The following is a 12086-nucleotide window of genomic DNA, read 5'->3' as shown; positions in this document are numbered from 1 at the left end:
GAGGACGCCGGGAAAGGCGGAGGACAGAGCCTCTGCTCTCAGTGGCAGGAGACTCCAGACAGCCCCATGTCCGTGCTGCTGCCACCTGCCCAGGGCTCCTGCCTGGCGGGATCCCTCCCTGCCACCCCTGAGGTCCCCCTCCCAGCTCCCGGCACACAGGCCAACTCTCCAGGGTAAGGGTATAGCTGCCCACTCCTTGGCATGGCGTCTCCTAGACCCACTGTGACCTCTGCAGAGGTCACACGCACTCGCTTCTCCATGAGTGATGCCTGAAGGCCCTTCCGTGGGAGAAGGGAGGAAAAATGAGGATGTACAGAGGGTAGCATCTGCACCTGTGTCCCCTCGAGGCTGGGGGAGGGTCCCCTCTGCTGCATCCAGTCTCAGGGGCTGCACAGTGAGGAGCAGGACAGTGGCACCGAGGGAGGCGTCTCACCGCCCACTGTCTAGGGTTTAACCAGTGGGATGTCTTCAAAACTCGGGTCCTAATCACTCCTGCCGGACAGCAGGGCAAGGCCAGCTCACTTCCCCGCCACAAATGCAGAGACATTCCAGCCACCCTCCAGAGTCTGACGCACCCCTCGCCGTGTCCCTTCCCGCGGACGTAAGCCCCTCGCCGGCACGGTCCATGTCCCGCTCTACTTGGATTATTCTCAGCCGCATGACATAACCCGTGTTTTCCTTGTTAAAAATAACAAGGCCTTCTGTTGACTCCCCTTCTCTGTATCTCTAAACCTGACCTGGCCCTGAAGTTCAGACTCCGCCATGCAGCCGCCAGCTCGACACTTCCACTGGCGCGTTTAGTAGGAATCTCAGGCTGTCAGGATCAAACGAGCTGCTGACTCTCCTCCCACCACCACAGACGTCCCCTGGCTTCTTCCCAGCCCGGCGAGGCGGCAGCTCCTCCGTCCCCGTGCTCAGACCAAACCTGAGTCCCGTGAATTCCCCTTCTGGCCATGTGCACCATCCGTGGTTGGAGCATCCTGTTTGCTCTGCCTGAAAACACACGTCGTCCACAGACTTCTCCGCACACCCTTCCCGGATGACTCCAGCCTGGCTCTCCCGATGGCTCGGCTCGTCCTCCTGACAATCCAGGCTCCACAGAGAAACTGGAAGGAAACTTTAAATGGAAACTATATCCTGCGGTGCTCCTGCTGAAGACTGTGCAATGGCACCGTTGCCTCAGAACAAGACGCCAGACCTGCACTGGGGTCCACAGGCACCACCCGTCCACGTGCACTTCTCCAGCCTCAGTGCACGGGGTTTGGGCTTTTTTTTGGTTTTTTGGTTTTGTTTTTTTTTTGCACGGAGTACAATTCTCCCACATCTCGTTTACTCTTGCTGGGTGGCTTTTCCAGGAACCATCTCACCTGGCTGGAAAGCTCCCATCCCTGCGTAACTGACGCGTTCATTCTTATTCATAAATGCCACTTTCTAGTACAGGATACAAGATGTTCCTGAACAACCAATGAAAAGAGCCACGGTCACTTCCCAGCACACAAACTTCTGACACCTAGTGCTTGTTTGCTTGTGTGAATGCTCTTGTCTGTCTCCTGCCGCTGAAAGCTAACTTTGTCCAAAGTGGAGATTTAGACAGACTTGTTTGCCGCTGCTTGTACTGGACTCAGAGCAACAGGCCCTGCTTTGTGTGAGATGAGATATATAGACACGTGTCAACCATACACTCTCCTGCAATTTCATTATTTTTATATTCCTTAATGGTGTAGCTTATTCAGACGCAAGGAAGACCATGTTGGACGTACCTTCCATCTTCGGAGATCCTAAACTATCACATCACGAGTGGCAGACGCTTCCTTCTGTATGGACTCTGTCGCCCACCTACTGTCCTAGCTCAGGCCGCATCAAATCACGACAAACGTGTGGGTCTAACTCAGCTCAACTCAGCCGTGCTCAGGAGCATTCGGGGATGGCCCTAGTCAGACGCAGAATGTATTGTGGGCAGACATTCTCTGTAGGAAGCAGAGGCTCGGGGTGAAGCCAGGCAAAAGTTTTTATGCACTGTGGGAAAATGTGCCAGATCATAGTGCTATATGTATATATTTAATTTTAAGTATTTGATCTTCCTCAAGGAACAATTTCAGCCGCTAGGACAAGAGCATCGACACCATCCATGCAGTATTTCACGTGGAGCACGGAAGACAGTTGCCAAGTTCAGGGCCCTGGAGCCCAGCCAGTCGGATCATCCAAGCGATGTTGGCTGTGACAAGCCGAGCTGAGCTCAGCCTGTATTTAAGACAAATATGCCCAATACACCCCCTTGACATCATCGGGAATAAGAACAAAGCCCACAGAAAAGTGACCTGAGTCCCTCATCGGGCCCCACTCCTGCGACCGATTTAGAACAATTGGACCATGCCGCTTGGTTTCTAGTAGCACTTCCTCTAGGTCAGAAATTTATTTAATATTTTTTCTTCATTAAAGGAATTTGAAAAATGTAAAAACAGTGGAGGAGAAATAAATAAGCACACAGTTCAAAGTATTCCTTCCAACTCTTTATTTAACCCAAGGCACAGATTTTGGGGAAATTTTTTACATGGTCGTACTTACAAGCATACTTCATATATAATTTTGTCTTATTTTTCACATAATTTCATGGCACAAGCATTTCCGTGTTAAATACTTCATGCTTGGCAATAGCAGGCACTTACTCCATAGTTGGGGTTTAAATTCAGGTAATGGCTTTATTACTTGTCATCAAGCTACTGTGCATAATTTATTACACTGTGACCTGATATTTCGGTTGGTTCAGAAACTTGCTTTCTTTTTCTTTGATTCTCTTCTCTGTGTTCATGTTTACTTCTGCTGAAACACATTTCCTGGCTGAATCCATGAATCTAAGAGAATGATATGGATACGGATGAGCCTGTCTCTCTCCAGCTCTCACTGCACGTGACAGGCACGTGACACGGGGTTGTGGAAAGTGTGAGTCGTGAGGAGATGTAAACTTTAGGTGTGGAGATCGCATAAGAAAATCCCACCCAAGCCCAGTCTTCGTCAGATATCTCCTGACACTGTCTAGACAGCCGGAATTTTCCAATAGTACTTCCATCCCGGCATGATCTTTTCCATTTCTCGCCAACACCGTCCCCCGACCCCTTTCCCTATCTGACTGTCCGCCAGCACAGTGAGGCCATCCGTCCCCGCGACCCAGGCCCCGCCAGTACTCCTCATGGCAGCCAGGCATGACTTGGTTTCTCCTCTTGTCAAAGCCACGAGACAGCAGTGGTGCCCTGCAGCAGACAGGGCCGATCCTTTGTAGAGCTGTGACTGAACTCGGTGTAGGGAGCGCAGACGACCTCATCATGGTGTGGGAGGTGCTCCCACCTGGACGCAGAGCTAGAAAGAACGTGGTCGGCTGGCCAGTCACCGTGGCGTGTGCGCACTGGCCCCACGCCTTGGGCAGGCAGCCCACGTCCACGCCACTTCCCTTTCCTCCGCCACGGCAACCCCCGTGCTGCCAGGCCAGGCCTTCATCAGTCTCTGCACACGGTGCTCATTCCTGCCCGCCTGTGTGCATACACGTGCACACACACCGGCACATGGCATCCCTGGGTCCTGTCCAGGCACGGCCCGTCCACCACCCTGCCGGAGCACTGCTTCCCTGTCTCTGAGCTCGTGCACCCCGCCATCCATCTCTTTCATGTAAGCAGCTAATAATGTGTTGTGAGTTGTTCCCTAAATGCCCCCGCACTTTATCACCGCGACTGGGCTGCAATCTCCGGAAATCAGACACTCGGCCTCGCGTTGTGTGAGTGTCTCCGCAGCCCTTCCCCAGAGCACGGGGCTGCGGGCAGAGATCAATCTCCCCGCACAGACTGGCGCTGTGCTCGTGCGCTTCTCCCTGACAAAGACAGGGTCTGCGGGGGAGGCCTTTGTTTTTCTCCCTCTGCCCAGGGGAGACCCTCTGTACGAGCAGCTAAACCAGCCCTGTCCTGCAACTGTGGACACCGGCTGCCCCGGGACGCTCACCCGGCTCTGTCTCTCCACACCGTGATTGTTAAAGGCAGGTCCCCCCTGGGCCATGGGTCAGTGCAGCCTGTTGATTGTGACTTTGCAGGTTAGGCTTTTTAATCTGGAGCTGAAATACACAGACACCCATCGGCTACCGTCCGTAACTGCACCCACAGTCCCGAGGGCAGCATGGCCTGGCATGGCCTGGCACGGCCAGCACCCCACCCTCCCTTCCTGCAGGGAGCAGGGGGAGGAAGCTGCCCTTGCCTGATCCCAACAATAAGAACAGGTCTCGGAAAACCTTTAGGCAGGCTCTCGGAATGCTCAGCTTAGGAAGTTTCTCCCCTAGCCGGGAGGTGGGGTCCTCCAGCCCTCATGGCTCCCCATTCTCAGAAGGAGTCTGGGAGGCCACGACTGTGCCCTGTCCCAAGCCCCCAGACCTGACCTCTGCTCCTCGCACAGCTGTCAGCTCAGGCCAGGCAGCTCAACTACCCACCCGCAGGGAAGGCCCACGTGCGGGAGAGGGTGGCGTGAGGATCAGACCGCAGCCAGCAGGTTCCTGCCTTCCCGGCCTCCCGGGGGAACTTCCGAGTTAGCAAATGTCCAGGGAGTATGGAAAACCAAACCCCTACACCTGGGAACACTGAGGCAGAGCAGTTCAGGGGAAGCTCATCCCTAAATATCATATATTCCCCCAAATGCGTAAATGGCTTTTTCCATACTCTGGGGAAGAAATCCTAGAAAAGTCTCCAAGAACAGGGCTGATGATGTGAAAGAAAGTCTTGTGGGAAATTTAAAACAATGATCACGTTGCACACTGGAAATTGGCCGCTGTTTTGCACATTTAGGTTCTCACTGCATAAGAATTCTCTCTGCGTATTTTGTCTAAATAAAGCACACACTGGTGTGATCAACCATTCCAACAAAGATGAGCACTTAGGATCTCTCATTGGAAGAATAGGCTTTTCAATATGTTTCTAAATGCATAATTTTCTGGATGGTAAATAATCCACATTTTTTGTATGTCCCTAAAATGATTTGCATAATCCACCTTTTTAAAATATTGTAAATACGCATTTACATGATAAAGTATGATTAGACGATAGTGTCAACTCATGCATTTTCATGAAAAATGTTTTCTTCTTTAACAAAAAAAGCCCAAGAAAAACAAAGGAAATTTACATAATTTTTACTTCCCATTTGTGCATTTTAACTTAATCAACATATTTATTCTGAAATATAACCAGCTGATGACACATACACAAAACGCAATCATTTATGGGACAAAATGTATATATTAATATATAAAGTTGATTTTAACTCTTCAGTAATGTCCTCAGGTTGGTAACATGGAGTTGCTTCTTGGGGAAAGCATTTGCACTTTTGTTAAAGGAGGTCCTAGCCAACAGCTGTGCACTACTGGGGTTGGGTATCATTATTGTTTATGTTTATAGGATTAGTATTGCTGCCGTGATGAGGGAGAGAGATTAAGAGGTACAAATAGGCAAGAAGGGGTTGAATGCGTGTTTTGTTGTTACTCTTGCTCACGGTTAGAGTCCCAAGCGCATTCCCAGGAGGAGGAGGAGGGGGAGGCTGAACGAGAGTCCACAGCATCCCCAAGTCCTTCTGGGGAAATCACCTCTTTCCCTGACGTGAAGTCTGACGGAATATCCGACAGGTGGCTGCCCTCACCTGGCTAAACGGGGAGGCCGCTTCAGGGACCCAAGCGAGGCCAGAGGGCTGCTTTAACACTGTCGCTAGAGTTTGGGGAGCAGAGAAACAGAGGGGCTCAAACAGCAAGGGTTTATCTGAAGTCCCCACCCAGACGAGACAGTTCCTGCTGCTGCACCACCCGCAGGGCTTCCTCCCGTGTTCACACCTGGGCCTCCTCCTGGTGTTTCTACCCATGTTCACACCTGGGCCTCTCCCTGGTGTTTCTACCTGTGTTCACACCTGGGCCTCCTCCTGGTGTTTCTACCCGTGTTCACACCTGGGCCTCCTCCTGGTGTGTCTATCCATGTTCACACCTGGGCCTCCTCCTGGTGTTTCTACCCATGTTCACACCTGGACCTCCTCCTGGTGTTTCTACTCATGTTCACACCTGGACCTCCTCCTGGTGTGTCTACCTATGTTCACACCTGGGTGTCTCCATTCACTTTCTCCCTTCGACCCCCTTGAGGCGTGCAGAGCTGGGTTTTGAGAAAAACACTTCAGCCGGGTTTTCTGAGCTCCCCGCCCCTCACTTGTTGGAAATTGCTGCTCTTACCCGGCCCAGGTGGATGGTGTCTTTGCCTCCAGTCTTTACCGTGCCCTGTGACTAGGGTGACCATGTGTCCAGTCTCCCTGGAGTAGTCCCTGGACTCACCTGTCGTCCCAGTGCGTGGTTTCACTCTCAGGAGATCTGGGTTTCCACGGTCAGTTGTGTGTCCACCTGCGTGTGCAGAGGCCAGCTGTCTCCTTCCCACACATGCCGGACTCTAGCTGCCTCAGTCCTCGCCACGTGAGGGCACCGCCGCCAAGTGCAGGATTCCAGACTGTGTCCATCCCGTGGCTAGAGGATTACCGGGCTGCGTCAACGTGCTTGGTGACCGTCCAGCCGCTGGAAACACAAAGACGAGCAAGACGACGGCATCTTCACCCTCCAGGGACTCAGTTCCAGCGCTGTCGTCCACAGGAGGTTGCAGCTCGGCTTCGTCAGCACTGTGGAGCTGGGCGTGGGGTCCCGTGGCATCGCCGTGCGGAAGCAGGATGCGGAACGGGGTTGGACTAAGGCAGACAGGGAAGAGTCCTGGGGGAGGGGCCCCGGGCAGGAGTCGGCCAAGGGAAGGGCCCATGTGTGCAGCGAGGCTGTCGACGGACTCTGCCACGCCGGGGAGATTTCCCGGGCCCTCGAGCTTCTGGGCAGGGTAGGCATGAGGTGCCCACCCAGATCTGCTGCACGTCTGGGCAGAAGGACTACCCATGAGGTTCACGTGTATCTCATTGAAGGAGTCCTGGCTGGTGCTGGATAAGTTGAAGGAAAGTAAGAGTCAGTTTCACAAAGAGACTGGAAAAGCAGAGATGCGTCTAGGACCCTGCAGTGTGTCGGAGGGTCCCTGCGAGGGGCTCACCAGGTTGCCGCCTCCCGTACGCTGCAGGGTCAAAGCCACTGTTCTGCAACAGGGGGAAAAATGACACATCTTCTTAAAACACAACAGAACGTGAAATCAACTACATAAATTACAAGACATAAGGCGCAGTTCCATTTGTTCTGAAACTGTGTAAAACCCATAGTTTTATCAATACCGAGTTTGTAAAAAGCATGTTAACTGTTCCGCATCCAAGAGCAAAGGCAATTTGCTCTGGCACAAAATTACGTGTCCCCTCCCCCGTCTTGTTTCCCACACGCTCCTCCTCTGTTGGGAAGGTCTGCCAGGATATCCTCTCCTGCCTCAGACAAGATGGGCGTTTGTGCCCTAGATGGCATTTTTTCCCTTTGTCTGAAAATGAGCTATTTACTCAATTCTTGTCCGTTGATTTTTAATCCAATATCCCATCATCAGTTGGGTTTTTTTGCAAGGAATAATAGCTGCTACTTATTGATCACATATGCTGTTGCAGACAAAAGACATACATTATCATCCATCTTCAAATAGTGTCATTATCAACATTTTACAGGAAGGCTCAGAGAGATTAAACGGGTTGCCCAAGGTTACAGGCATGGAAAGTAATGACACTGGGTTTAAACCAGATCTGCCTCTCTCCAAAGCAATTGTTTTCCTCCAAGATACAGGCGAGCACAGACCTACGGAAACAGAAAGTGGCATGACTTAGAGACTGCAGCTTCGCCAGTAATTGTGGGCCAAACAGAGAGAGGGGAGGAAGGGCTGCCCTGTGAAGGTTGGTGATGTCCCGTCATGACAGGAAATTTTCAACGATATCATCTGAATTTACAGCATACCTGCGTTCGCAACGCAAGTGAAAATATATCAGGACAACTGAGCTCTCGACAAATAAACTCGACATTATATTTATGTGCTAATTTTTCAAAATAAATTATCATAAACACTAGGTTTAGGATACAGAGACAAAATATTGCTGTGATACAATCAATCTCTTGATTTAGCAAATAAATTGGATTTCTTTCCAGTCATCTAGCTATTTAAGGTCAAGGGGATAGATTTCGCATCATGTCCTGATCATTAATAAAGCCCGGCTTGTCCTCATAATAAGATACTGCCGTGGACTTAATTGGATCTGTGCACCTCACCACATGATAGAGAACACAAAGGCAAGATCCTCATTTTCCCAAACTACACGGATTTGTTATTTCAACCTATGAATATCCTGAACAGCCAACTGGCTGTTTTGCCAGATGCGTTATCACAAAGAAGGCTCTAAGTAAAAATCCCAAAACCAAAATATGTAGACTTCATAAGTCGCCCAAGTTCTAATAGGATCCTATTCAGTTTATTAATATAAAAGGGATGTGTATTCATTTCAAAAATGCAAATAGCATCAACAAGTACCAAGAAGAAAACAGAAATCACTGGAAATATCACTGTTCCTCCCTGCCCCAAAGGAATAACTATTATTATTTTTCTGGCTGCTTCCCTTGTTAGCTCTCCAGGTATACACTAATACATATGCACGTTGTAGGCACATGGGTAACACGACATACGTGTCTCACGACATGCTCTACTTTGCACACAGTACGCCAGCAGTGCCTGTCTACACTGAGGAGAAGCCAAAAATCTCTCCGAGGAGAATCCTGCTCAGGGCTTGGGCGTTTCCTGCGCTCACCTCCAAGCGGCCTGAGAATCCCCCTCTCCCCCACGTCCTGAGAGGGAGACCTTGGATCCCAGCACACGTCAGGGTCCCTCGACTTCCAGGGCGGACGTGGACACCACTGCTTGGCTGAAGGTTGAGGGGTGTGGGCTGTACACATGGCGCCAAGCCGGGAGGACTGCACTGACCCCTGGCAGTGGTGGCAGGTGGTCTCGGCTTGGGTGTGGGGGGTGCTGGTGTCTACGGGGAGGCTCAGTGTAGAAGAGCCCTGTGCACCTCACCAACATGTCTACGGTAAGGATGTCGGCACAGCATTTCGGTGCTCTTCTCGGAACCCACGGGAGAAATTTCAGTCTGGCCACAGTGGCACTTCCTCAGAGTGCAGGGTAGTCTTTGGTTTGTGTTTCATGGACTTTGTGAACCATCCAACCAAAAGCATCAGGACTGCTACTGAATCAGTAAGTATTTTTTTGGCTACAGGTAAAAGAAAACCTCAGCTCAAATCAGCTCAGACAATGAGGATCTGTCTCCCAGAGTCGGGCACAGGCTGCCTGGACATGTGGTCAGCAGACCTCTCGCCACCCCTCCTGCACTTGCTGGCTGCATCCTCAAGCCTGTGTGGAAGTGACTGAGACGGTCCCAGGAGTCACACGCGACATCCCGGGGAAATGGCTTCCATCTCTTCTGGGATTTCCATCTAGGGTCCTTCATGCCCCAGCTCTCCTTGTCCAGTTACCGACAGGGACACAGCGGCACCCTTCTTGGTTCAGGGCAGTCAGAGACAAGGTTTGCCCTGCCTGCGTCACAAGCAAGAGACTCCGAAACAAAGCCCAGGCTCTGCAAGGGGAGGAACGAGGACTGCACCACCAGGAGGCAAGGCGGCCCTGGGGCCCTGGTGTCCCTGGGCAGGTGTGTAGGCCAGGAAGGTGCCCTTCTCACCTCGTCTGTCATCCCTCACTCCGCCTGCCAGGCACCCAGCCCTGTCCTGTCATCCTGCCTTGATTAATCATCTTACTTCATGCGTTCTTGCAGGCCTCTGCATCCTTCGTGGATCATTAAAAAGATCACTCATGCACCCATGTATTATACATGAATGCCTGCACACACATGCCTCTGGCCTCCAGTTAGCGGTAGCTTCACATACACAATCTCATTTGATTTACACAATGGCCCCGTGAGGTAAATGGGGTGTGTACTGCTGTACAATATACTGTTTAAAGTCAGGCATGCAAAACAAACCATGGCAAAGACTAAAAATGTGACCAGTATTCTAGCTGGCACTCTGCTGACTTCCAGTCTGAGCCAAGGTCTCTGCCCAAGATTCCAGTGGTTTTCCCTCCACCCTTCCCCACATGCATGAGTGCGTGTCTGCGGAAAACCCTTCCCATCCACAGCAGATAGAAATCCCAAAGATGTGGAAATCTGAAACACCCGGAATAGTCCTGAACTTTAAGAAACAAACTATATAAACATGAGAACATGAATCAAACGTCTTATAGTGTATCCTGGCCAAAATTACTAAAGATGTGAAGATGCATTGGAACCACAAGGTATAGAAAAAGAAAAAATTCAAAACTTTTCATATAAATATACAACAGAGCTTAAAAAAATTATGAGTGGCAGTAACTGGGGAAAGTCCCCACGAGGACAGGAACCTCCCCACGTGGGAAGGTGTCCCACCTCCCTGCGCAGCCTCTTCTGCTTGTCCTTTGTACAAACAGTTGGAAAACTGACTTCCAACCAGATGCCAGTCTTCAACCCAGAAAACGAAATAAGCACGACTCTAGAGTTTCAAACATTTCCTGATTTCACAAGTCACATACAGTTATCTTAAATCATCTGTGCATGTTTACCGTAAGTCAGTGATACCTGGACCAAGTTCCTCTGCGCTCAAAACCAGGGTGAGAATTATAACTTCTTGGTAGCTGCAACTCTAGCAGAATCTTTTGTCAGAAAAAGAGTGAAATGATGTATGTCACTATTTCAATATATTTTCCTATTGATTCCATCACAAAGAAAGAGAAAGGGTAGCATTTTTTAAAGAAAAAGAATACCAGGTTTAGGTGAAGTCTGTCAGATAATGAATTCCGGTCTGCTCCTGTCTTCCCCACGTTCCTGGGCCACGCTGGCTCCGGCTCCCCCCCTGCTCCTGGCGACGGCATTAACGCAATCAGCATAATTTCATCAGTTTCATTTTTCTTACTTTCAGGCCCTGCTGAAAAGCATTGAAAGCATTTTGAAAGATTGAGAACTTCTTTGAAAACCTTTTCCAGTTACAAATCAAAAAAACTTTTTTTCATTTATAATGCCTCTCTCCTTGCCTTGTAAATATACTCTGCCAAGTAGGTAACATTTTTTCCTGTAAATCTGAGTTTTGATATCTTTTTTTCTTTAGGAGAGATCAGGGACATAGGTATATCTATTGTGAAGTCCACTGACGTAGTTAAGATGACCGCTTTCCGGGTTAGAAAAGATAGGTCGGGGAGCGTAGCACAGTGGTCAAACTCGTGGACTCTGAGGCTGTGTGACTTTGGGCAGTTACTCAACCACTCTGCGCCACAGTTCATCTTAGGCAAAGTGGGGTCGTAGGGGCACCTGCTGTGTAGGGTTGTTATGGAGGATGATGCACTAACACCTCCCAGAGCTGAGGCCCATGCCTGGCATAGGGTCAGTATTACCTGTGTTTGCTTAATAAAACATAAATAAACGATCTGATTATGGACATAATCACGTCCACCCCGTTCCCCAAGCTGCCCTGAGAGTCGGACGGACTCTGGCATGTTAACAGGTCTATGTTTCTCCCATGATCCCAATTCTACGTGGTCAGGAAAAGCACAGCTCTTGCCCGATGACAGCACACTGACTCACACGGAGAAAAAGTCCACTGAAAGGTTTTTGAAGATGAGCCACATGCAAGTCTTTAATAAAATGACAAACCTGAGATAAATTTTAACTCTTCCCAACCCCATTTCTCTGGTTCTTGTGGTCTGAAAAAAAGAGAAAGAGAGAGAGAGAAGGAACAACTTCACTACCTCATGAAAGACTCAAATTATGAAATGGGAGTTTAAAGAAAGTAATTTTGGAAAGAAAGAATGCACTGTTTGTTTAGTTGGGTATAACATGTAGTTAACATACGGAAGTGCCTGTTATTAGAGCAGGATTTCAGGGTGAGGGCTTAGATACTCTCGAAGCAATTTTAAAATTACTCGCCAGTGATAGGTCCATATCAGGAACATAAGAAATAAGTGACGCTTAGTTAAGAGCCCCCTGAATAGCGATCATGTTTAATAAAACATACCGTGTAATACTGATGACATTGTAAGAAAGATAATTCTGAGTTTAATGTGCTA

The sequence above is a fragment of the Lemur catta genome, chromosome 18 (assembly GCF_020740605.2).
Source record: "Lemur catta isolate mLemCat1 chromosome 18, mLemCat1.pri, whole genome shotgun sequence".
NCBI classification, from domain to species: domain Eukaryota; kingdom Metazoa; phylum Chordata; class Mammalia; order Primates; family Lemuridae; genus Lemur; species Lemur catta.
This window is presented reverse-complemented; position numbering follows the sequence as displayed.